General features: G+C 35.8%; 1 protein-coding gene and 1 pseudogene across 24 annotated transcripts in view; both read right to left on the reverse strand.

Moving 5' to 3' along the window:
- Anks1b (ankyrin repeat and sterile alpha motif domain containing 1B) overlaps positions 1 to 26,334 on the reverse strand; it is a 1,083,815-nt gene that overhangs the window by 501,433 nt on the left and 556,048 nt on the right. The gene's annotated exons all lie outside the window — the stretch shown is intronic.
- On the reverse strand, positions 1,060 to 25,883 carry LOC147823598 (proton-coupled zinc antiporter SLC30A9, mitochondrial pseudogene; annotated as a pseudogene). Its single transcript, XR_015443637.1, has one exon. The product of XR_015443637.1 is annotated as a proton-coupled zinc antiporter SLC30A9, mitochondrial pseudogene (transcript).

Here is a 26,334-nt window from a genome sequence, read left to right on the forward strand (position 1 = left end):
ATATTTTCCATTTACAATGGGCTTATAGGGATATAATAACATTGTAAGTCAAGGAGCATCTGTAATTACTTTAAATATAAATGGATTAAACTCCGTATTTAAAAGACAGGGATTGGCAGAATGTATAAGAAAATATGATCCAACTAATGACCTGTACAAGGACCTCATTTTATATCTAAAGACATAAACAGACTGAAAGGGAAGGGAAAGGAATGAATATTTCATACAAATAGTAAATGAGAGTTGGGGTAGCTATACTAATATCAGACAAAATAGATTTTAAAGTTTAGAAGGTTATAAGAGACAAGAGACATTGTACATGAATAAAAGGTTCATTACAACAAGAAGATAGAAAACTTACAAACATTTATGTACTAGTAAGAGATCATCAAAATATATGAAGCTAAAATGTCAGAACTGAAGGGAGAAACAGACAGTTCTACAGTAATAGTTGGGAGACTGTAATACCCCACTCTAAATAAAGGACACAAGCCAAGTAGATAAATAAATTCTTAGACAACTCAGTACAATAGCGAGCTATAACATATATACACAGAAAACTACCTAACAACAGTAGAATCCACATTTTTCTTAAGTGCATATGAAACATTTTCCAGGGGAGAACATATGTTAGGTCACAAATAATCTCCACAAATTTATAAGGAGATATCATACAAAGTGCTTTCTCTGACCACAAGATGAAATTAGAAATCAACAGAAGGAAAATTCATAAATGTGGGACAACTAAGGAATATGCTCTTAAACAATCAATGAGTCAACAAGGTAATAAAAAGGAAACTTATTAGAGAAGAATGAATACAAAAACATAACATACCTAAACTTACGGGATGTAGCTAAAACAGTGTCAAGGGGGTAATACATTAAAAAAAAGAAATAATTAAACAAGCTTCCTTTAAATATTAAGGAACTAGAAAGAAATAAACCAAGTCCAAAGCCAGAATAAGGAAAAAAACAGTAAAACTAAAGCAGAGATAAACAATAGAAAAATAAGAGAAAAATCAATGAAATCAAAAGTTACTTCTTTACACAGATCAACAAAATTGACAAGCTTTTAGCTAGATGGACTGAGAACAAAGAAAGAAGACTCAAACTACTAAAATAAATGAATATGGGGATATTTTATTGCTTCTACAGAAATAAAAGGTATTGTAAGAAGGTATGAGGAGCACGGGATACCATGCTTTCTAAAGTCAGCATTTTGATGTTTTATATCATGGGATGTGGGAAAACAGTCATCACCTCAGTTGGACAAGGGATTGAACCTGCATCCAATTTTATTTCCCTTTGCATAGTCATGTCTGTTCCCATATATCTTCGTTTGTTGTCAAAATCACTGAGACAGAAAATATAACAATGGTTTCCAGGGATTAAAGGGAGGAGGGAATGGGGAGTTATTGTTTAATGGGTAGAGAGTTCCCATTTTGCAAGATGGAAAGAATTCTGAAGGTGGGTAGTGGGTGGTAAACTATCATATGAATTCTATTTTTTTTTTGGTACCGGGGATCAAACTCAGGACCTTGCACTTGTGAGGCAGGCAGCAACATGAATTCTTAATACTACTGAACTACACATTTAAAATGATTGAGATAATGATTTTATGTTAAATGTATTTTTTAAAAGCCAGGCAAGGCATTCAGTGGCTTAGGGCAGCATAGAGTTATGCCTTAAAAAGGTACCCTGGACCCGCTTTAATCAGATGTGGAAGACGGCAGATATAGAAAAGACTGTCATGAGCGAAGAAGCTTATACTTCCAGATTGCTAGAAATAGGAGGCGCAGAATGCCACAGAGGGTTTTTTGTGCAAGAACAGAGATGATTAGGAAGTAGGCAATGAGAAGGGCCCAATAGGCACCGAGGCCTTTACTGAGTCTTGTAGGCAGGACTGGGCAAAGCAGTGTAGTTACACTAAGTAACTAAGGACTAGATAGTTTGAATAGCTTTACCAGGCTCTGGGTTATAGCAGTGGTTTATAGAAATTTGGTGCCTGAGGTGATTTAGAGCAGGGGCAATACTGATTTGATCTGAAAGGGTTTGAAGAAAGAGACAGTCGGGGGTATGGACTGTGACTTGTTTATCAAGCCTGTACTTAGACTCTAATAATCAGTCATCCCTGGGAAGAGCAGTGTCTCTAGAGCCAAAGCCTCAAATGCAAGTGTATCAATATAAAAGACAAGAAAATATAATCAATACAGGTTAGGACAACTGGATATGTTTTGAAGCATCCAGCGTTGGGTAGGTATAGGAGTAGAGCACATTTCTGTTACTGTCTGTGTACATTCTGAAATCCTCTAGTAGGATATGGATCTTACAAGTGGTTGAGAAAAAGTTTTTTTAAGGTCTTACAATTCCATGATTGATTTGGTTTTCCTAAATGTCTCATAGAAGCTCAAAGAACCACAGTTAGCAGAGACAGCAATTATTTTTGACTAGTGCTTTTCTATCAATATTTGAAGAATGAAGTAATGAACTTTGCTTTAATAATTGGCAGAAATTTTGAGCACCACATATACTTTGGAAGTTTGAATTGTAATGGCTGATAAGAAGAAAATGTTTCAGTTTCTTCCTTCTCAAGACCATTTGAGTGACTGTATGATAAACCACTATTGGAGATATATTTCAAAATGTTTTCTGGTTAAGGCTTCAGTGACTTTCCCAAGTTGTGCTCTACTTCTACAATGTATTTGCTATTGAATTATCACGCAGTGCTATCATTGGACCATCTTATATATGGATAATAATACTGGAAAACTTTCCAAAGCTTCATAGAATTTCTAAATAAAATGATCAGAAAAACATGGTAAATAATAATTATCCTGTTCCAGTTACTTATTGCCATGTAACTCCTCCCAGAAGAACCCAAGTCTTCATCTCATGATGACGTGAACTTGAAATTCAAAGGGTCACCACCTAAAGGGTATCTAGACGGAGATTAGTCTCATCAGATGGAGTTTCTGGGGTGGTATATCTCCTTGAGTCCCATTTCTCAATCTAAATACCTGTGAACTAGAGTCTACTTATTTGTTCCGAATATGTCCAACATACAAAGGTGTGAGAGACATAGGATGACCGTATGGACTCTGTAAGTGACAGAACTGCTAGACATTCTGCCACTGCATTCTAGAGTCTCCTTTCCAAAGCTTCTGATCACTTTAGCCTCAGTCTCCTTCAGGCCTTAGTGGCAGTCTACTCAAGGTGCTTCAGGCTCCAGCTAACACTTGCCTACATTCCACCCACGTTCTTCTTGAGGCCCTCTAGACATTCAGTAATGTTCTTTCCAGTACTCTCAGTTTCTTCCTGCTGTGAGTACAGAAGTCAGTGGTATTTATTTAAAGATAATGCAATGGAAGCACCATTTTTTCTACATACTAAAATTTGTGCTAGTCATGTATTGCTACATAAAATAATACACCATAAAACTAGTTTTGGTAGAACAGTGGGTGGGACTGGAAGTAGACTCAAAGGTTTTCTCACTTACATATTTAGTGGTTGATAACTCTAGAACTGTGAGAAAATAGTTATGTTGTGTAAGTAGCCTACTCTGGGGTATTTTGTTATGGAAGCCCTAGAAAACTAACATGCATCTTTAAAATGAAAACAATAATGCCTACTTCTGGTGATTGAATCAGATATTTGTAAATCATCAAAGAGTCATCTCATTGGGAATAAGATTGTGTTAAATTTCAGTAATTAGAGGAATAAAGTTGAAGACTCAACAAATAATGAGACCCTTTATAGTTCTTTAATATTTAACTTCCCTGGATAAGTTAAACACTTTATATTTTTAAAATATTTTATTGGGTAAACAATATGACTTGTTTTTGAATTTATATCTATATTCTCCTTCCCTTCTCTCCTACCTGTGATGAGGATCTTCCTACGTTGATGATCACAGGGTAGTTCTAGGAAGGAGTTTTGGATGTATTCAAGTACAAAAGAGAAATTATAATTTTAATGTCTTAAGAAAAGTGTGTGGGGAATGGGTGTAGTTCAGTGGTAGAGCACGTAGAGCACATGCTTGACATGGATGAGGCACTGGGTTCAAATGTCATCAAGGGAAGAGAAGAGAAGGGAAGGGAACAGGAGTGTGATGGTCAGCAGCACTGTCTAGAAACCATTTGCCTTTCATTCATTCCTATCTCGCAGGCATTAATTAGTAAGGGACAGGGCTTATTTTCAACTTTGAACCACCTTATTTCTCCCAAGAGTACCCAGGGAAGGGAAGAGCCCCTCTACTTACTCTGACCTTGACCAGAACTAGAAGCAAAAGTGATAACAAAATCAGGGAATTCTTTCGAGGCATTATCTAAGCTATTTTGATGCTGCAGAGCAAAAAGGTAGCTGAGAATCCAAGGAAATACTAATTTAACCAGTAGAAAAGGGTTGAAGAATTAAAAGAATATTTTTGTTTCTTTGTTTTGTGGGGATCTAAATTCAGGGTATCACACATGCTAAGCTAGTGTCCTACTACTAAGCTACATCCTCAGCCCAGCAAGAATATTGGTTAATGAAGAGAAAGAGTGTTTGAGGACACATGTAAATAATTAAATGTGATAGCTACATCCAAAGATGCACTTTTGGCTTAGTGAAGAGTTCTTCTCCTTACATCTGAGAAGAGTTATACAGAACATCCTTGAATTTTGTTTTGTTCAAAAGCTTGGGAAGCAAAACCAGACCCTAGGCGATCAAGATCTAGTTCAAGATACTAAGTGCCTTCAAATTGGTCTGAGTCACTCCTTGGGTCTTGTGGGAATGCAGATAAATAAAAAAGTGGATTATGAATCACTGTGAGATTGAATACACATTTTATGGGGTGGAACAGACCACAGTAAAGTTTTGCCCTAGAGATCATTTCTGAACCGGTCTCATCTGGTAGCTCGAACAATGTCTATTCTACTCAAGAGACAATTCTAATATGCTTTGTGATCATTATCAACAGACTCATGTGATCTGCAAGCAGCTGCTGAAAGTGATAATTACCCATAAAGGTAATGCTATACTTTGAGATGTAAAAGATAAAACTATTTAAGCAAGAATGTTAGAAATCTAGCTATCAAAAATGTATGCCTCCTTCTAGGAACATAGCTAGATGGTGCTAGGGAGAACTTGCCTATCTAGGAATGATGTTTCCTGTCCATCCTGCATTTCAGTGGGGCCTTGTGACACTGACCTGGCCTGGAGAAGGCAGGCAGAAGAGATGCACACAGGGCCTGGCCCGGCTCCAAACGCCTCACATGCAGTCCTTCACTCTTCCCTGAGTGGGCGGGATATCAACACCGAATTGCTGAATTGCTGAATACTGCAAAGTCTCTGAATGAACCGCTGTGGCATGGCTATCAATTGGACCACATGTGACAGGTAAAAAACTGCTGTTATGGTAAGCACCAAAATTCTGAGGGGGTGTTAGCTCCTGCAGGTAATATTTATATTAACCAACATGGAGAGGCACGTGGAAAGAGGAAAACACTCCAGATATACTTTGTGTCTCTGTGCTTTGTCCCCTGGCTTCTACTCTGCTTCCCCTTTGATCCTTTTGTATCCTCCAAGATCAAGGTCAGGTGTCATCTCCCCCCAGAGACTGTGAAACTTTCCCAAGCTGAGTTAAATGCAGAATTCGCATGATGGATAGTAAACTTCTATGTAGATGACCACCTCCTAATATCTAACAACTTACCTGGTGTGCGCTATTAAATTAATATATGAATGAATGAAAGGAATGAAGAAAGGGTATACAAGTAGAAAGTGCTAGTCTTTTTGAAAATAAAGTAAAAGTATCTCTTGGTCATGAAAAATACAATCTCCCCCCCCCCCCACACAAAATTATGTACTACAGGGCTTTCTTCTGTTTCATATTACCTTGCATTAAACTAAATCGTAGCACTGAAAGTATAGTACCTAAGTACTGCAGAGTTCAATATACTACTTTCCTATTACCTAGGGTACAGTACTCCATACTCCACACAAGCCTGACTCCTTCACTAGATTGGGAATCTCTTGAAGACAGACATCATAGTCTTCTCTGTGTTTCCACGTCCAGGTCCCTGTGTGGTGCCTGGACTAGTACAAATCCTTGGCAGACGTCCATGGACTGACTCACTGGATAGATGAGTGGTTGACTGACATAGTAAAAAGATAATCTCAAAGCTTTTATCAAAATGAAGCTAATTAAACTAGATTAGTTCTATTACAAGGAAAAGGCTTTGAGATATAATCTACATACCATAAAATTCATCTGTTTTAAGTGCACAATTCAATGATTTTTAGTATAAAGAATGGTGAAACCATTGCCATAAACTAATTTTAGAACATTTCCATCATCTAAAAAAGAAACCTTGTAGCACTCACTCTTCATTCACCCTCTTCCCACCACCAGCCCTAGGAAGTCACTAATCCAGCTTCCATCTCTATAGATTTGTCTGTTCTGAATACCTTGCAAAAATGGAATCATGTAATCTGTGGGGTTTTAAAATAAGAGTTTTATCCTTTGACAAATGGTGATTATCTTTTTAAATGGAGCTGAATATTATACAATATCTTCTTAAAATTAGCAAAACCAGGAATCAGATGGAGTTTTTACATAACTGCCTGAATTGCTTAGAAATAAGTTAGAGAAACATACACACATGCATGTACACACACCATCCTATGCTTTTCGTTTCTCTGAAGACCTCTGACTGGTACATAGCCAAGACCCTGAATCCTCCCTCAGAAGATCTTTCTTCTCTAATCTACTGAGTGAATGGAGAGAATTCTATAAAGAGGGAAAAATGGGACCACAGAATGGCAGGAGTCTGAATCCCTAAATAAAGAATGAGAAGAAAGCCAATCTGAATCATACAACAACCTGAGTAAGAAACATTTATTGTGTTGGTTCACTGAGATTTTAGAGTTTGTCTTTTACGGCAGCTAGCATTATTTACTGTAGCACATGTCACATGCTAGTTTTTTATAGAACTGAAGGCAAATCCATTCCAAGTCAAAATGTAACTAAAAGTTAACTATCTCAGTGGAATGGATAGCTCTTGGCTTGTGAATTCCAAAGTTACTAGAGGAAAATCTGAGTCATGAAAGAAGAGGGGTGGTTGGCCAATGTGCTGGTTCATATGAAGGCCCTGAGTCTACCCCAAGTAGCTTAATTCAGGGGTACTTCTGAGAGCACAGACCTGATGCATTCAGTTTATCTCTTCTTAAGGGACAAAGACAAATACTGATTCTTGGTAGTTAATTCCAAAACAATTAGCAGGCACAAGTGTACTTTAATAATTTTTATAGCTACACAAATGTGTGTAACTTCTGCACAAACTTCATTACCTTGAGCAAACCAAAGACCTTGTGAGAATGAGGAAATATTTTGTCAGAAAGCAACTTTATACATAGGGAGGTAGAGTTCTATGCTCAGTGGAACATGAGTTCTAGAAGTAGTCTGCTACAGGTTTACTTCATACACCAATTAAATAAGGTGAAAACCCGCTAATTAAATTGAGTCATGAAAATACTGATATTTAACTCTGTTTAAACTATAAACACATTTTTATAGTTTAACTTAACACATTCAAGGCACCATTGCACCTGCTGGGCATCCAGTAAGAAGTAAACGAAGTCTCCTTTCTCATGGAGCTTAGCATTTAGTGGCAAGAGACAGAAAGAAAACAAATCAGGTGTACAATATGTCCAGAAATGATAGATGCAACTGAGAAAAATAAAGATGGGAGGTGGGTACAAGGGGAGGAAGTTTCTACTTTCTTGTTGTTGGGAAGGTATCTTTGATACTGTAATATTTAAGTAGAGAACTATAGGCCATGCAAGAGTAAGCTGTTTAGCTACCCAGAGAAGAAAATTCCAGGCAGAGGAAATAGCAAGTACAAAGCCCCTGATGCATAACTACTTGGTGTGTCCAACGACTCTAAGACCAGCGTGGCTGAAGCAAAACAGAGAGTGATAAGGGAGGGGGTCAGCAAGGTAGCAGCCAGCTCACGCAAGCCTTGTACGCGTTTTAAAGACTGGTCTTCATTGATTTATGAAATACAAAGCCTGGGACCATTTTAGCTTCTCTGTTGAGAATAGACTATAAAGGAGACAAGGTAGAAGCAGGAGACCAGATAAAAGGCTGTTCAGGGACTAGCTTGGTCTAGGATATGAGCTATGCAGCTAGTGACACATGGTTAGGTCTTGTTATATTATGAAGGTGGAAATACTGTAACAAGATTTGCTGACATATTGGATTTGGAGTATTAGAGATGCCAAAGATTTCTGAGCAAGTGGAGTGGCTGGAGTTGTCATTAATCAAGATGGGTAAAATTATAGAAGGAGCAGGTTTGGGGGCTGTGAGAATTAGAAGTTCAGTTTGGGACGAAAAGTTTCAGAGGCCCAGGCTAGATATAAAAAACTTGAGGTCATCAGCATGAATAAAATAATAAACTATTAAGCTAATTAATAGCTAAGCCTGGGGCATTCTGGTTTTTAGGAACTCTTCAGAATAAAAAAAGAGAATGAGAAGGAGCAGCTGGTAAGGTCAGAGAACCATCCTGGTTAGAATGCAGGTCTCCATTCTTATGGGATCTCTCCAAGTTTCAGTTCTCCACAGTGAAAAATAAGAAACGAATTCCTAGGTGACAGGATTACCAAAAGCTGAAAAGAGGCTGCATGAAAAAGCACACACAAGGCCTACACTGCCCTCAATAAATGTTATTCTTGACCTCTGGTGAAATTTTGGATAGATGCCAGATTTCTTATGCTTCCTTCCATTTTTTTGCCTCTCAAACAGATGCTAAAATAGGAATCCTATACTCTTTTTTTCAAAAATTACCAGAACAAACCCTTTAATCAAAGATTTAGTTTTTGTTTCCAATATGACAATCTGTTAAATTCATGAACTTCCACCTCAGGAGGTTTGAAGACACTGACTCGCATAGGTAGTTAGGTCCACGTGAAGCACGCATCCAGTAAAGAGTGGCAACCACACTGTCCCATGAACAGTGCTCACTGCTTCCGGGACATTTCAAAGGGTAGAATTGTGTGGGGGAGAAAGCTGTGGCTTTTCACTAGATTTTCAATTACTGAATTGTATGTTTTGTCACCTTGCTACCATACAGTCATCACAAAGCTATTCACTTACATATGTTATAGCCACTATGTTATACTAAATGCCTGTTTGTAACTTCAGGAAACTCATAGACACACTATCGATTATGATATTATACAAAATCAAGACACAAGTTTCAGTGTAAGAGATTTACTTCTCTCTCAAAGCAAAAAAAAAAAAAATCCCATAGTTCAGATTTATATAAGTAGTGCCTCCTTTTAAATAAATTAAAAATAAAATGCTGTCCTGTCTGTAAAATTATAAATATTTCAAGTCCATTTTACAGAATGTTAAAATGCTTATAAATGCATTATCTCCCAGTAAATAGACATTATGGCACTAAAGCCAGTTTACGAAAACAAAAAAATAATTAAAGGAGAAAGGAATGGTCATCACACTGGTTCATAGAAACATCCAGGATTATTTATCTCAACATCAGAAAAACTGAAACAAGGAAAAAAAAGTGCAAGAGAAATACATTTTAGAAAACAGTAACTATGATCTAAAGGAGAGTACTGAGAAGTCTTCATTCAATTCAGTAACTAAGTCATTTCTGGAATGAACATTTGTGGATGACAAGGTGAGGAGAGTACAACTCGCAATGCTCAGGTCAAAATCACAAAGTATGCAGAAATAATTTCCAAATTATATGAAGAAAGACAGACTTTGAAACAGAGTCCCCATTTAAAAACCACACAGAAAAATTCAGCCAGAATATTCAAGATTGACAGATATTGATGAAGTATTTAGTAGAAACAAAATTGAAAGTTATAATCCCATAGATGCCACTTACCAATGTGAAGAAAAGAAACATGATTGCAATGTACAATACACATTGACAGGCTACAATGGGAAATTATGAACAATTTAAATAACCAAAATGTTCCCTATCAAAGCATAAAAATATGATTAGAAGAAAGTAGCTTTAGTTCCGTGGCCTGTTCAATTGTTCTTTATGTAAAATATTTGTTCCATTTTGAAAAATGGCTTCCAAATGGCACTGCCTCCTTCAGGTTGAAAAGGAGAAAGCGTGCTTTGTAGAGAGACAACAAACTTGTTTCCAAGGCTCTGCCAAGATGATTCACTCCATCAAGTTTAGAGCATCACCAAATCTACATGCCAAACTTCAGGATTTCCTTCTCCAGCCTATCTACTTCAGCTCCTAAAGTGTCGATAATATTCTCACCACATTTAAGCATAAAGATCTCTAATTCTTCAGGAGTTTTCACTCCTTGAATTTCTTGTAGCATTTGGTCAAAATCTTGTTTCTCCAAATATGATCTTGTAACAACTGGTCCATCAAAATCCACTTCTGCCTTAAATCTTACTTTACCAAATCCCAGACCTGTGGCTTTAACATCATGAATCGCCCTTACTGATGGGTCACTCTCCAGGAGTTCAGTAAGCCATTGTACTTGCTCTGGTTGGATGGATCGTCCTAAGAATGCTTCTATGTAAGTGTAGATCACGAATGCTGAGACCACGCCTAATAAGTTGCCCACACTCAAAGAACCGAGGCTGTCATACAATGGATTGCCTGCTATAGAAGTAAGGCCCATGTAAGTGGCCACTATTGTCACTCCCAAGACTGCTGCAGTATCCTCCAATAATATAACATTGGTACCAGGATCATGACTTTCCTTTACACACTTATAAAACGACATCCCTTTGACCCAAGCACTCCTACGAAGTTCATTTATGGCAACAAGAAGTGTTGTTCCTTCAGATACCAATGATCCTGCTAAAATGCAATATGCCCATAGAAGAGATTCCATTGGCACATGATGAAGCAATCCCATAATTCCATGGTACCAAGAGAGTCCTGCACCCATCATAAAAATGCCAACACCGCTAATTAGTGAAGAAATATACCGCATATTTGAAAATCCATATGGATGAGTAGGATCTGGTGTTTGAACAGATTTACTGATGCCCAATGCTAGTAAACCCTGATTGCAAGTATCAGATAATGAGTGTATAGCTTCTGAAAACATACTTGCTGAACCCATATAAATCCATGCAAGAAATTTAAGGAAGCAATTTAAACCATTGATGCAAATGGCAACCATCACTTTTCCTGGTCCCTTGAAGAACACTGATGCTGTTCTGGAGCGTGGCTTGGTGTTTCCCAAGAAATTTCTATATTCTCTCAATAGTTTTTGGTTTCTAAACAGCCATTCTCTGTATTCTATTTCTGCCTCCTTACATAGCTTTTTCTTTCTAGCAAGACCTTCAGGGCTTCCCCAAACTTTCAAAGATTTTTGCCTCCACGTCTGATCTCAAATATACAGTAAAGGACTCAGTATCCTCTTGGGGACTTCGTCGTCTGGTTTTTCGAAGCTGTTCCAAATCACTGGATTTGAGGCAGAACTCATTTATTGCTCTGACTCCAGTGATGAAATTATTCTGAGTGTATTTTGATCCATATACTCCTTTTTCTTAAGAACTGCTTTGAGCCTTACTTGGAGAGGTTCTTGCTTTAGTGGAGCTTTGAGTTCTGCACCTATATTTTCTGCTGTTTCACCAAAAGATGGTACCTTTCCTACTCTGAGAGTTTGTGATCCCTGTCCTTCTTTCTGGATATTTGTAGAGTACAACTTTACTTGGCTCAGTGTACAAATATGTGGGTGATGATAGGGAAGCATGTATGCAGTTTCCAAACGTCATTCAATTCTGCCATTCCTGGTGGTCGCTGGAGCCGCGGGCTGCTGCCCTACAGCTCAAACCGAGCCGGCACAGAAAAGAGCAGCTACATCTGTGGGTCACAGCGGTGGCGGCCAAGACCGGTCTCATCCTTGGGAGGCAGAGGGCCCCACTGGCGCACACAGCCATCTGCACCAACTGACTCCACAGACTGGACGCTGGAAAACACCGATGTTTGTGCTGCCAGCGGCGGCCTCCAGGGAATCCTATACTTCGACAGTGTTTCCTATAGAAGAGACTTATTATTCTTCAATGATTAGTTAATAAATATTTCTGCCACAGAGCTTACTATTACCAGGTGCTCATCCTTGCTTTCACTGTGTTTCAGCCAGAGGTTAACAGGCAGAGGACTATGGGTTCTTTATCACTGGCATTAGGGCAGTATTACTTCAACTTGCAACTGCTCACCAAATAATTTAATTTCAGAGGATTTATTCAGAGCTATGGAAGAACTATCTGTATATAAATAGCTGAGTTAAGTAGACCTTTCACTGCAGTTGTTAAAACCTATTGTTGTAGCTAGACACCTTGTAGTGATTCAAGATCATTTGTCTTTGAATAAAGTCTATGCTTTCTTTGATGCAAATGTGGGTTTCTTTAACTCTGAAAAAAGGAAGCTTTACTTAGGAAGACCAGAGAAAATGTTTTCTGAGTAATTAGGGGTAGATGAAATAATACTCTGCCACAGTCTCTTGGTTTTATTTCATTTTTCTGCCTTCAATATATACCACTGAATGTTTATTGAAAGAATAAATGGAGGGCCGGGGATTTAGCTCAGTGGTTTCACCACCTGCTGCACAAGCGCAAGGACCCAAGTTTGATTCCCGGTACCAAAAAAAAAGAATAAATGGAAAAACTGAATGAATATATGAATGGATTTTCTACTTTTTCCTAGATCAGAATTCTCCTAAATCTAGACAGACTCTTGAGTTACCCTAGAGTTTATTTTCCACAACAAAAATCCCAAAGTAGGTTTACTTTTTTATGAAGAGAAAAAGTCCCAGAGTTAGCAACAAAGCTCATGTGGCATGCATGGTAAGGAGTCTGTAGTTCAGAATCTCAGGGCATCTTTTGATTATCTCCTTAGGCTAAAGCACATTCAAGTTTCTATACCTTCTGTATCTTCTAGCCCCAGATGGATTTAAATCATATTAGACTTTTGAGGAGGAAGATGAGCGATAGAAGAGAGAAAGAAGATGTAGGTATCTACTGCTGTCTTTGAGTGTCCAGAGTAGAGAAACTAGAAAAACAGGCTGCTAGTAAAATGGACATTGGAACTGGATTCATCTTATAATTCAAGGCCTAGGTTACACTAGTGCTTTACAAAGAATGCTCCAAACCATTTTTTAATTTAATTATAAAAATCCAAGAGGCAGTTTGTTTTAGCAAGATTTCATTTTTACATATTTTCTCCCCGTTTCCACTCCTGCTACCGTCTTTCAAGCTATTCTTGCCAAGACTGCACTGAGCACTTTAACCAGGTTCTATTGCCTCTGTTGATCTCCTGTTATTCACTCTCCATGTAGAAGTTCGTGAATCAAAGCACTGTTCTCCTGAAAGTCTTCCATTGCCATTCAAACAAAGTCCAAAATCTTCCTGTGGACCTACCTTAAGGTCCTGTGTGAGCCCTGTCTACTTTGACTTTAGCTTGGTGCACCCTTTTGCTACTCTCCACTTACACTGACATCCTTGAGAGTGTGTGTGTGTACACGTACACACACATGTGTGCATATCTTTATTAAAATATAATTGACATGCCATAAGCTGAGCACATTTAAAGTACATAATGTGATGCTTTGACATTTGCATATGTGTACAAAACCAGAATGACAATCAAAATAAGGGGCAAATCTCTCATCCCCAAATTTCCTTTAGCCTTTATATAATTTCTCACTTATGTTCCTCATTATCCTCTCATCCTCCAGGTAAACAATGATCTGCTTTTTGTCATTATAGATAAAATTATTTTTTCTAAAATTTTATATAATGGAATCAGATTATATGTTCTTTTTTGTCATCTATTTTATTCAGTATAATTATTTTGAGGTTTATTCATGTTGTTATTTGTATCAAAAGTTTCTTCCTTTATATGGCAGGTAACATTTCACAGTAGGAATATACTATTTATGCATTTACCTCATTTTGGGCTGCTAGCCATAAAGCTGCTATGAACATTTGCACACAAATCTTTGTATGGGTGTATGCTTTCATTTCTCTTCAGGAAACGTCCAAGAATAAATGGCTAGGCCATGTGGTATGTATATGTTTAATTTATTAAAAAATCTACCAAACTTTTTTTTTACTAAGTGGCCATACAATTTCACATGTCCACTAGTAACATATGTGAGGACCAGTTGTTCCATCTTCTCACAAACACTTGGTATGGTCAGACTTTTTAACTTTAAACTTCATAAGAGGTTTGTGTTTGACCAATGGCTAATGATGTTGAGGATTTTTCACCTACTTGTTTGCCATCTGTATCACCTGTATATCTTCTGTTCAAACTTTTGCTCATTTTTTAAATGGAGATGTTTGTTTCCTGATTATTGGATTTGTTTATATAATAGTCTAGATCAAGTCATTTATCAGATGTGACATTTGGAAATATAATATCTGTGTGTAGTTTGTCCCATCATTCTCATTGTTTTTCAAAAAGCAGAATTCTTAATTTTGATTGTCATATTCACCAAAATTTTTAATAAATTATATTGTCAGTGTCATTTAAAGAATTCTTTGCCTAACTCAACCTCATAAAGATTTTCTCCTATATTTTCTTTGAAAAAGTTTATAATTTTAGGTTTACATTTATTTTTGTAATCCATTTGAATTAATTTTCATATGGTAGGAGGTATGGATGAATGCTCTTTTCCTTCTTTTGAAAATGATATCCAACTTTTCAGCAATATTTATTGAGAAGACTTTCCCTTCTTCCCTGAATTGTATCTTCGTTATAAACCAATTAATCATATGCATGTGGGCCCATTGTGAACACTGTCCTTTATTCCATTGACTTATCTATCTTTATAATGATATACACAGTCTTAAAATATTCTGCCTTTATAATAAGTCTTGAAATCAGTTAGTGTAAGTCTTACAACTTTAATTTTTTTTTTTTTTGGTACTGGGGATCAAACCAGGAACCTTGTCCTTGTGACGCAGGCAGTGGCACCGAGCTAAATCCCTGACCCTACAACTTTAAGTTTTTCAAAGCTCTTTTATTATTTTACATCCTTCACATTTCCACAAGCATTTGAGAATCAGTTTCCCAAGTTCTACATTTTGATAGATTAATATCTGTTCTGACCTTTCAAAATTAAAAGATTATTATCAGTTCAAGACCTTTACAGCCTTTGTTTTTTTTTACATGGATTTCTCTATGACTGGGTCCTTCACAGTCAAAAGCAACATCCTCATAGATCTTCCTGACTACTCAATTTAAGTTTTATTCCTCATCAGTCTACCTTAAAAAATTCAATTTTATTGTCTTCTCAGCATTAATTCCTACCTGAAATTAATCCTATCTTTTGCTTATTTAATTGCTTATCTGTCTACACAAACTGAGAATGTGTATTATAATAAAGACTTTTCTTGCCTTACTCCATATTTATCCTTGAAGCTAAGAAGTACCTTTGACAAACCAACACTAATATTGCCAGATGTGTCACTGACTGACTGACACACATGCCTAGGAGTAAAGACTGACCTAGAGTGGAGATATACAATATTCACTACAACATGATAACTTATTTAATAATATTTCTCTAGGCAGACTGTAGGGGACTTGAATGTTACTTAAAGGTTGTGTTTATTGAGCTAGACCATAGTATTTCAGAAACATGGATTAAACCCAACATCTCAATGTAGCCCAGTAGCTTTGTTAGCAGAATTTAAAAGAGGTCTCAGGTTAGAGTCAGTTGTGATGACCTTAGGAAAGTAAATAAACTGGAATAAATGAAAATTTTTTCTAACACTTAACACAGGGTAAAAAGCAGAAAGTTTCAGGTCCATGAGAAACTATAGGCATTTCCAAATTAATATTTGAGTTAAAAAGAAAAGAAAATACCCACGGTTCTAATACACAGAGGCAGCAATTAGAAAGTTTCAGTTTTGTGCTTCATTGTTTAAAGCAACAACCAACAAAATCCATTTATTGATCCCTTTTCATGTTTCAAATGCATGAGCAAGATTTTGTCTTTAACAAGCTCATGCCACACATATATAAAATCCAAGGCTGCCTCAAGATCTCTTCTAACAGCATAAACAATTTTCTTCACTGAGCTATTTTCCTTCTCAGGACTTTTATTTAACTCATTTAGCCCACTAAACTTGTATAGAGCACCAGCTGCACGCTAGGAATGGTGATAGGCAGTGGAGATGAGAAATGAATAAAACAGAGTCCTGGTCTTAAGAAAGTCACAGAATTTTGTAATTTCTATCTTTTAAAGGAAAAACTGAAAAGACTGAAAGTCACAAAAACGATTCTTTTTCTCTTCCCAGGTTTTGTTACACTGGGTCTTTAAGTGCTTCATTCAAAAACCAAGCCTCATGGTGGGCTGGTTTTCCCCTTCCTCATCCAAGTGACTCACAGGCAACTATAGATCTAGTATTCTATTATTAGCCTTCTCAAACCTGATTATTCTAAGAAGCACTTCCCACTGGCAACATGGTAATCATGTTTAAATATAACTCTCCATGATCAATCTGAATCCTCAGATTTTTTAACCAAGTTTCCCCATGGTTGGCATAGTGTACTTTGGGCGGTTGCTTTGTTTTTAATTAATACACATTTTTATAATCCTAGGTGTAAGGTGTGTGTGTGTCCTATACTAAGGCCTTAGACAGGGATCATTTGAATGAAGACCATTGACTCTTAGTTGGGCTTCCTTTTTCCCCATACTCTGCCTACACCATTCAGGTTAGGGGTTGTCAGGATTAGAACTAATGGGATGTGTAACAACTCATAATTCATTCTACAATTATAGTGGCTAACATTTATTATTTCCTATGTAGCAGGCACTGGGTAACTTGTATGCTCTCATTTTATCTTTGTGCCCATCCTATAAAGTAGGGAATCTTATTCCTCTTTTGTTTTTTTTTGTTTTTTTAACCAAAAAGGCTCAGATAGGACAGACAATTTGGCCTAGATTGTATAATTAAGTAAAAGCATTAGGATGTCAGCTTAATCCTCTCTGATCATAGCCTATATATTTATATACTTTACTAATATGAAGGTGTATTTTTAAATTAGAAAACATTAATATTAAAAATTAAGAATAGTTTCCATATCCTACACAACTTCATTTTCCAACCTTTCAGTAACTAGAGAAATGAGACTGAAATTGTTCATTTTTTGTTTTAACAGACATTTCTGCTTTTAAAAATGAGATGTTATTAGAAAATTTCTGCCTCTGTAGATTTAGAAACAAAAGGTTATAGCTGACCTTTCAGTTAGTTTTGCAATTTTGACCACAGGCCATTTATTCTATTTCATGTCTGTAGGTTCTGAAGAGTGAGGAGAGCTTGTGAGCTAATATACAATATAAAAATGCCAATATCATACGAAATATGGGCCTAATTTTCATAGTAAATCTTTCTATAAATTACTGTTTCTCTGTTTTCTGTTCGTTCAAGTTGTAATAAAAAATGAAAACGGTATAAATACAGTCACTTTAAAATCTTTCTTGGAACTAAACTTCTATTCTATTATTTTTGAGTAGTGTGCTTGTTTGTCTGTGGTTGTTGTTATTCACTATACAACCTTTCACTTTCAAGTGCCTCAGTTTCACAGTAAACAGCTATCCAATTTTCAAAAAATCCTACTCTGACAGTAGTTATTAAGGACAAATTTATACACAGACCCACCTCCTGCAAAAAGATTAATAGACTAATACATATACTCAAAATAAGTAATTAAAAAACTCTATATTTTCTTCTTTCTTTATTAAGCACATTGTATCTTCTTTTTGACATTAGGCACTGACATCTCCCTGCCTACACATTCCAGTGATGAGCACTTGCCTGCGTGATTACTGCCTTTCCTAGACAGGGACAATGCACGATCTGAAGCTATTGCTGTTCCTGTCTTTAGTGGGAAAATCAGTTCCTTCAATCTGTTTATCAAATTCGCCTTCATGGTCAATACAGATGGCTATACTCAAATAAATCTGGAGACAGGCTGCGTAGACTGCTAAAGGCCTGATATGACTAGATCAGCCTAAATATGATGGAATCTATTTAGCTGCCAGATAATTACTATGCTTTAGAGAAATAAAAAATGTTTGACTTAATTTACTAGGAGGAAAAATTATACTATAAAAAGGAGTAAAATTAAAAATCTAGTCAATTATTAAAATTCAAAAAGAATTAGTCCTGAGAGATGGAAACCTAAATGACGCCCCAATGACTTCACACAGAGACATACAGATCTATCTAATGAGCGGTTGCTAAGTAGGAAAGATGTAGCTCATTATTCTTTTAGAAGAGCATAATTATACATAATTATAGGTAAACTATCATTCTAACATTAAATGCGATGTAGATGACATATTGGGCCTTTTGTTCCCCACAACACTTTTTGAACATCCACTAAGTTTAGAATAGCACAGAAGTTCAGATTTGTGAATGAAAAAAAATCCCATAGATCAAAGTTTATCATAATAAACTTCATAAAGCATCAACAATTTGGTTGCAGTACAATTTTGTTTTGTCTACATACTTATGAATCACTTTCTCAATAAAAAAAGTGAGAGACAAATAAATAGGCTCATGCCCACGGGCTCTGCAGAATTTAAGTAAGCAAAACATTGTGTTCAAAATGCAGTAGGTTTAAGAGGTAAATAAAATGCATATAACTATTTTTGCTTGTTCTTTTCACAGGTATGTCTTGGTTTGGTTTGGTTCACAGATATGGAAGTTTGGAAGTATGGCTTGCCTGTGTAGTTTGTCTAACAGTTTGATGTGGACATAAAGGCTGGAAAAATGAGAAAGTACTACTTGGTGATCAAAATGTATTCATCAGTTTTCTGCAAGGAAAGAGAATTGATAGCATTTATAGAGATACAAAAAAAAGGACATTTATTATGGGAATTGGCTCACATGGTTGTGGAGATCTCAAGGAAAGCCAATGGTGTAATTCAGTCTGAATCCAAAGGCCTGAGAACTAGGAGAGCTGAGAATGTAAGTACGAGAGTGTAAAGGTCAAAGAACCAGAAACTAATGTCCAAGAGCAGGAGGAAATGAACATTCCAGCTTCAGAAGAGAAAACAAATTAGCCCTCTTCCATTCATGTGTTTATTTAATTCTATCTGGGCCCTCAATGGGTAGGAGGGTGCCTGCCCACACTGCTAGGGTGAGTCTTTAGTCTACTTATTCAAATGCTAATCTTTTCCAGAAACACCTACACAGACACCTAGAAATGACACTTTTTATCAGCTGTCTAGGCATTGCTCAGCTCTGTCAAATCAACACAAAAAATTAACTATTGCACCAGAAGAAAAATTGTGAAAAACTGATTTTTCCTTTCTTTGTATGGATAGAAGTAGCACCCGCACAGTGAAGAAACAAAATGATAGTGAACAAGAATCATGCATTGTAATGCATTTGGTGTATCACTGTAAAATATGCAAATAGAGTAATGGGAAACCTGTTATTAAAGGGAATTTGGCATTTATACAACCATTCATTCAAACACACATGTATTATACACACATAATATATCTAATCATTCACTGGTTCATTAAAAAGAATTGAGAATAGGTTATGAGGCAGCCATCGAATGAATCAAATAGACTTGATTTTACCATTAAGATGGAGAAAAAGATAAATTACTGAGGAAAAGTACAAACACAAATAAAAACATAACCATAAAAGTCAACAGGAAACAGAAATATCTAGAAACACAATTACAGATGCTTGATAGTAGTTATATAAAAACGGGATAAAGCAAAAGTAAGGGTTTGAAGAGACTAGGATCAAATGAGGTTAGTTGAGGAGGCCAATTAAAAGGAGGGAAGGGCAGAATTTGTTCGAGTGGAGAGGGAAGAGTACTGTGGCCAGGAGTGCCGAGAAAGTCTGGGTAGGAGACAAAGACGTGTGCTCAGTGAAGGCTTTTTCAGCAGACATCGAGAATGGGTGTGGGAATGTCACCAGCTCTTAACTTTCCCTATGTCTCTAGGCTGAAAGTCGCACATGTTCATGGACGGAGAGATTCTCTTTCCAGTGGGGTAATATTTCACATTTATTCCACTGTAAGGACATTTCATATGTGAAAATCAGATTTTTCAGAATAAATTATAACCGAACATGAAGATATTTATTAAAACATGCTTTAAGGGCTGGGGATTTAGCTCAGTGGTGCCGCTGCCTGCCTTGCAAACTCAAGGTCCTGAGTTTGATCCCCAGTACCAAAAAACCCCCTGAAAAACCCAAAGTGTGTTTTAAGAGCACTTCTCCTAGGACCACCGGTATCGCACAAAAGAATGTACCCATTTGCCTTGCAGCAAAACTACTAACCTTATCATTTCATTTTATTTAGCTACTAATGTCAAGAGGGCTCAATTAAAGTAAACTTTTTCAGAGTTGAAAAAAGTCTGATTCTCCTTGAAAATAGTCTTCAGAGGTTGATGGGGGCATGTTATTAAAACTTTTTAGGCAGGGAATTGATGAAGGGTTAATGTAACATTGTGTTTCAGGCAGTTGAGTTATTATAGTGGCTTGAAAGAAAATAATTTCATCTAAGAATCTCATTAATTTTCCTTCATTCAATGGCTTTTCCAGCCTCATCTATTAAATACATCAAACAAAAAGAACCACATTATTAACTAACCTATAAAATTAAATTTGGCAACACATATATGGCTTTTTTACACAAAGTATAAAATTATGAATGCAAATTAATTTATTTTCAAGTAACTTCTTGTTTGTCATCTAAATAAAACACACTCTATACAATCCAAAGCATGCTGAAAGTAGAGATCACATTAATAGCTGACTGCAGTATTATATTTCATAAGGACTTAAAAGCTAGTGGCATGAGAGGTCCGGAAGATTAGTTATCAGGTTCTTTAGGCTAATTGGGTTCAAATGTTGGCTTTTGTGGAATGTGCAAAGGGGCTACCTCCTTATTAGGCAATTTTAGCAAATGCACACACTGATCAGAATGGTCACATCTGCATAAAAGTTGCATGATACAGTACTTATATGTGGCAAGAAAATAGTCTAAGAGAGCCATGCTATTGCAAATGTACACTTCAGTTAGTACTGACTTAAAATACTACATTTACATGGGGGAAGGTATGCATATTTTTGGAAGTTGTGGACTTGTCTAAATAATTTAAATTTATAAAACCTATTATATATAAAATGTAGGTTTAGTCAGTCAATTGGCCATCTTGCTGATCTCACTTTTCTGTTTCAAGAAGAAAAGCAATCTAGCCTGAATATTTTCTTACTCAAGTTTTCTGTTTGTGTTCTGGTGACCTGTCAATCAATCCATGAGTTATCTATCTATATCTATCTCTGTAAAACAATAACCTACGTGGGTACACCATTCCAATCCCTAGGATTTAAATAGTAAACTAGACAAAGTGCCCATATTCAACCTACAGAGGTAGACAATAAAAATAGCCAAAGAGATGATCACACTGTTGATAAATTATACAAAGAAAAATAAAGCAAAGTGGGAGAGAGAGACTATTTTAAGTTGAGGGCCAGGGAAGGTCTTCGTAAGTGGGTAGATTTCATTTGAGCAGAAGGCTCTTTCTTACTCGCTCTAATCTATTATACATTTTTCATAGCTTATAACTGAATACTTCCTGTGCAGTGCTCTTTCTTGGCTCTTTGCCCTCCCTCCTACTGTTTATTTTTACTAGTGTTTGCCTCCTGGAGAGAATGAGACACGTGACAATGTTGTTCCTGCTGGCAGCGCTCCAGAGAGATTGGAGACTGGGCTGATGATATGGATAAAATAAGAGATTCTAAGATTCCAATATAGTTTGTCTAAGCTACATTGGACTCATGCATGTTGATTTTTCTGAGTGATTTCAGTCTTTCAGAGGCTTGGGGGATATGTCTGATTCTAGTCACTTATAATAAACTAAACGTAGTTTTAGATCATTTTAATTCGTTCATTTCTGAACTCGTTCAGGAAATCATTTTGGATCATTAGCAATGACCATGCATTTTGATATTTTTTGAATAAAAGTTTATTTTATCAGTGTTATGCATTGTATATATTCTGCTGATGTTCACTTAAATAAAATTAAATTATTTCCCAACTCTTTGATCCATTGATCAAGGACTTTCACTAACTTGAAAACAAAATCTTGGGACAGTGTACCAGTCTCAAAGTACTGTTTACCTAGAATTGTGATACATCCTACATGATGAAGGCTTGTGGTAATATTTTAGTTTGAAAGTACATAGATGAAGGAACAAAGAAACACTCTCAATATTTCTAGAGAGAATGATAAGGAATATAAAGATTCAGAGTCCTAGAAAATACAGACACAGTAACAAATCTTGTTTCATCAAAATTCTTCTTGGGAAGTTCAATGGTCTGCAGCTAAAACAAGGAGTCAAATTTCTGTCTTAGGGGATTCTCTTTACACACAGAAACAGTCAAGAAATCCTCTAAGGAAGATTTCCTGAAGTCGAAGAAGCCTGGGGGTAATAAGGGATCATAAAATCATCTAGTCCAACTTCTTGTCTAAAACTTGACTCTTTGGGCAACTTTTCTTCTCTGTATACTATCAGACTCCAATACTAGAGAATTCATTTCTTCTTAAAGCAGGGAACTCTTTTAATGGAAACGTACATGACTGATAAAATGTCCTCCCATGTTGAGTTGTTTCTCTTCTACTTTCATTGCCATAACAGAAACTGAACCACACTTTGAAACACTTGTTATTTTCTTATAACATTTCATATAACACATAAGAATTTGAACTCTAGGAGTTTGCTGGACCTATAATTTACATTTTTGGAGGGCATAGTCAGAAGAAAGGCAGATGGAGGAGGAGGCCTTGGTGTTGTGCTCCAATCCAGAACTTCTTTACCAACAGTTGCTGGAGGAGCTGTTGATAAAGTAGTTCATTAATTTCCATTCTATTGTTGTAGATGGGGGTAGTGATTACTGAAAGCACAGTATTTGGCCATTCCCGGATCTCTAGACTATCAAATACTACTAAATTGTCACTACAACCCATAGGAAAGACTTTATTAGGCAGCTATTTACATTATTGATAAGCTGAATATTTAGAAAATAGTTTCTTATATGTCTTCCCCTCCACCTCTTATAATTTTCACCACTGACTCCTCTACTAAACAATACATACAGGTATTTGCAGCCCTCTGTGTACCCTAACAGGATGATGGTTTCTTTGATTACTTTACATGACATATGACTTCTAGATGATCCAGGTGTTCATCCTCTGGATAATGCATAGCCTATTAAACAAATTTAAATACTCTTAAATAAATACCACCTGATCGGGTACAAAGAAATTATCAGTCTTGGTAATTTCGTCATTACTTCTCCTGGTCCAGTATAATTTTATAAGCATTTTTTTAAAAACTGCATCTGATTGCAAACCAGGTCAATTAAGGCTCATGCATAGTACATTTTCAGTGGCGACCATTTAAGTCAAATATCCTATGATCTGCTTTTATACAATTGATTTTTCTAACCATAAGGCATTTTATATTTATTCTTAGTAGATTTCACCCTAGTGGGTTTTTTCCAGTGCCCTAGCCTCTGGAGATCATTCTGCACCTTGATTGCCTCATCCATCATTTTAGTCATTACTTCTTTTCCAGGTTTGTAGCTTCCACAGGTTTCGAAAGCACAATGTAATGATTATCTTACACCTGGCCCTACCTTCTCCTGACTTTCACAGTTCTTTCCCCTGGAGTGCTTTTTCCTGTAGAGGAATCCTAAGACTAATAGTTCAAAACATCTGAGCATCCAGTAAACTTTGGTTTCTGTCTATCTAGTCCACATATTCCTGATAGCTTATTAAACAAACTGTTGAATGAACAAATGAATATTGTGTCTTGTTTAACTATATCTGCACATAGAGATGTCTATTTAATTTGTTTTAACATTAATTTTTTTTTTTTTGGTACCGTGGATCAAACTCGGGACCTTGTGTTTGCGAGGCAGGTGGCAGAACCACTGAGCTAAATCCCTGGCCCTGACATTAACTTTTAAAAGCAAATTTAAATATTATAATTCTGTAGAAAGTATAGAGAAAAAAAGAAGCAGTATAGTCACTATACAGCATTATGTATTTCCTTAACATTAAGATACAATGTATGAGGTGTGATTGAAAAGTGAAATGTGTTTAAATAAAAAATATTTATTACCATAAACATTGCCATTAATCTCTCTCAAAATACTCCCACTCACTTTGAACCCACTTATTCCATTGTTCTTGCCACTTTCTGAAGCAGTTCTGAAAGTCCACTTTGTGAGTGTTTTTATTCAGTGTAATCAAAAATATGGTTAACGCTATTACCAAGTGCCATCCAATGAAAAGGCAAGCTTGTTAAAAACATTATGGTGTGTTCTTGTCCATGTTTTTCACCGGATCTGACACTGTGATACTACTGGCTCTTCCCCAAAGTCAAAATGACCGTGAAAGAAAACGTTTTTAGTTGATTCAGAACATTGAGGCAGCTATAACATTGCAACTAAAGACATAAAAGAGGACTTTGAGAACTGATTCAGAAAGTGGAAAGAATGGTGGGATAAATGCATTTGAAGCAAAGGGGAGTATTTCGAGGAGGATTAATGGCAATGTGTCTTTTAGTGTAATTAAAAAAAATTAAAGATACATCATAGTTTTCTATCACATTTTGTGCTACAGATATATTTGAAACTCCTAACGTATCACTAATTTATTTCCTCTTCTTTGTTGCTAAATTTTTAATAATCTCCTATAGATTAGACTAGTGAGAGGCTCACAAGAAGCTTTGTATTTTCAATAAAAATAATGAAACACAAGTATTTGTTTTTAAATTTTCATTCATGCATGGGTTTGCTCCCAGGCTTCCATATCATTTTTTTAAATGCATTGATACCACAACATCTTAATTGTTAGTAGTTTTATGGGAAGATTTGGTATCTCTGGCAAGGAAAGTTCTCCCATATTTTCAAAATCACTTTGCTTATTTTGGCTCCTTATTTTACTCTGTTAATTTTAGTAAATGTTTATCAAATTCTATGAAAATTCTGTTAAAATATTATAGTACCTTTAGAGTTTAAATTGGAAGATTAAATTACACCTGTGTGACTTTCAGTCATCCCACTTTGTATATAGTCTATGACTTCTTTTATCCACATTTTTTATATCCTTCAAAACTACTTCATATTTTTTCACAAAGACCTTATATGTTTTTTATTAGATTTGGCCCAGGTAATTTATAGATTCACTGCTTTTATGAAGGGTATTATTTATATTATATATTTAGTAAGTGTTCAGAAATTATTTATGTATATCACTATTCTACATGTACTGTATAGGTATACTACAGGTATATAGTATACTGTTTGTTATATGCTGTTTGTTTTCCTGCATCTATTTTACCTTATATCTAGCAATTTTGTTGAGCTTCCTGATAATTTGTAATTACTTCTGGATTTTCTATGGATACAATGTTATAGGCTACATGTAATTTTCTTTTTGACTGTTATACCTCAAATTTCTTCTTATCTTATTGCATAGTCCAGGACCCCAGTATCTTTTGAATATATGCAGTAATATGTATTTGCTGTCTTTTAGATAGATAATTATCTGTTTAAAGAACTGTTTAATTTTATAGTTTGTCAGTGATGGTTTATTTCTCAATCTTATGAGTAAGAATTTTACCAAATGCACTTTATGTACTTACTGAGATAATTACTTGTTTTCCCCCTTTAATTTGTTGGCATTCTTGTATTCCTGTGATAACTGTCATTTAATATTTATGGCTTTGAAGTTCTGATATAGTCAGCTGAAAGTCCTGCTTATGATAGGCCTTTAAAATAAAAATAATAAAATGTATCTTGCCATTAGAGATCAAGTGATATATCATAATGTATGTGGTATATGTATATAGTATACATACAAACATAAAAATACACATACCTAGTTACTTATACATAAATACATATATAAATATTTAATACACAAATATGAAGTAAGAAATATAAATCACAGTATTTATATTTTATCCATTTTATTTTAGGACAATCACTGAAATTCTCACTACTAGTAACATTACATTTTAAAGACATTTTCTAATAGCTACATATTATAATCAGTGTAGCAGTGAGAACAAAATAAAGTGAAGTTCTACAAAATTTTTAATAAGTCTAAGCAGTATTACAAACAACATTCATTTTGACTAAACATTATGATGTCCTCTTAAAAACATCTAAAATCTCTAAAGCTAATTTTCTCTTTAGTAATCATGAGTTTGGAGTGAAGTGGCAGAGAAAAAAGAATTTACTATAAATGGTGCTTGAAAATCCAGAGTGTTGCTAGGGAACA

The sequence above is a fragment of the Heterocephalus glaber genome, unplaced genomic scaffold (assembly GCF_053883595.1).
Source record: "Heterocephalus glaber isolate CG9 unplaced genomic scaffold, H.glaber_assembly_v1.0 deba00001572, whole genome shotgun sequence".
NCBI classification, from domain to species: Eukaryota; Metazoa; Chordata; class Mammalia; order Rodentia; family Bathyergidae; genus Heterocephalus; species Heterocephalus glaber.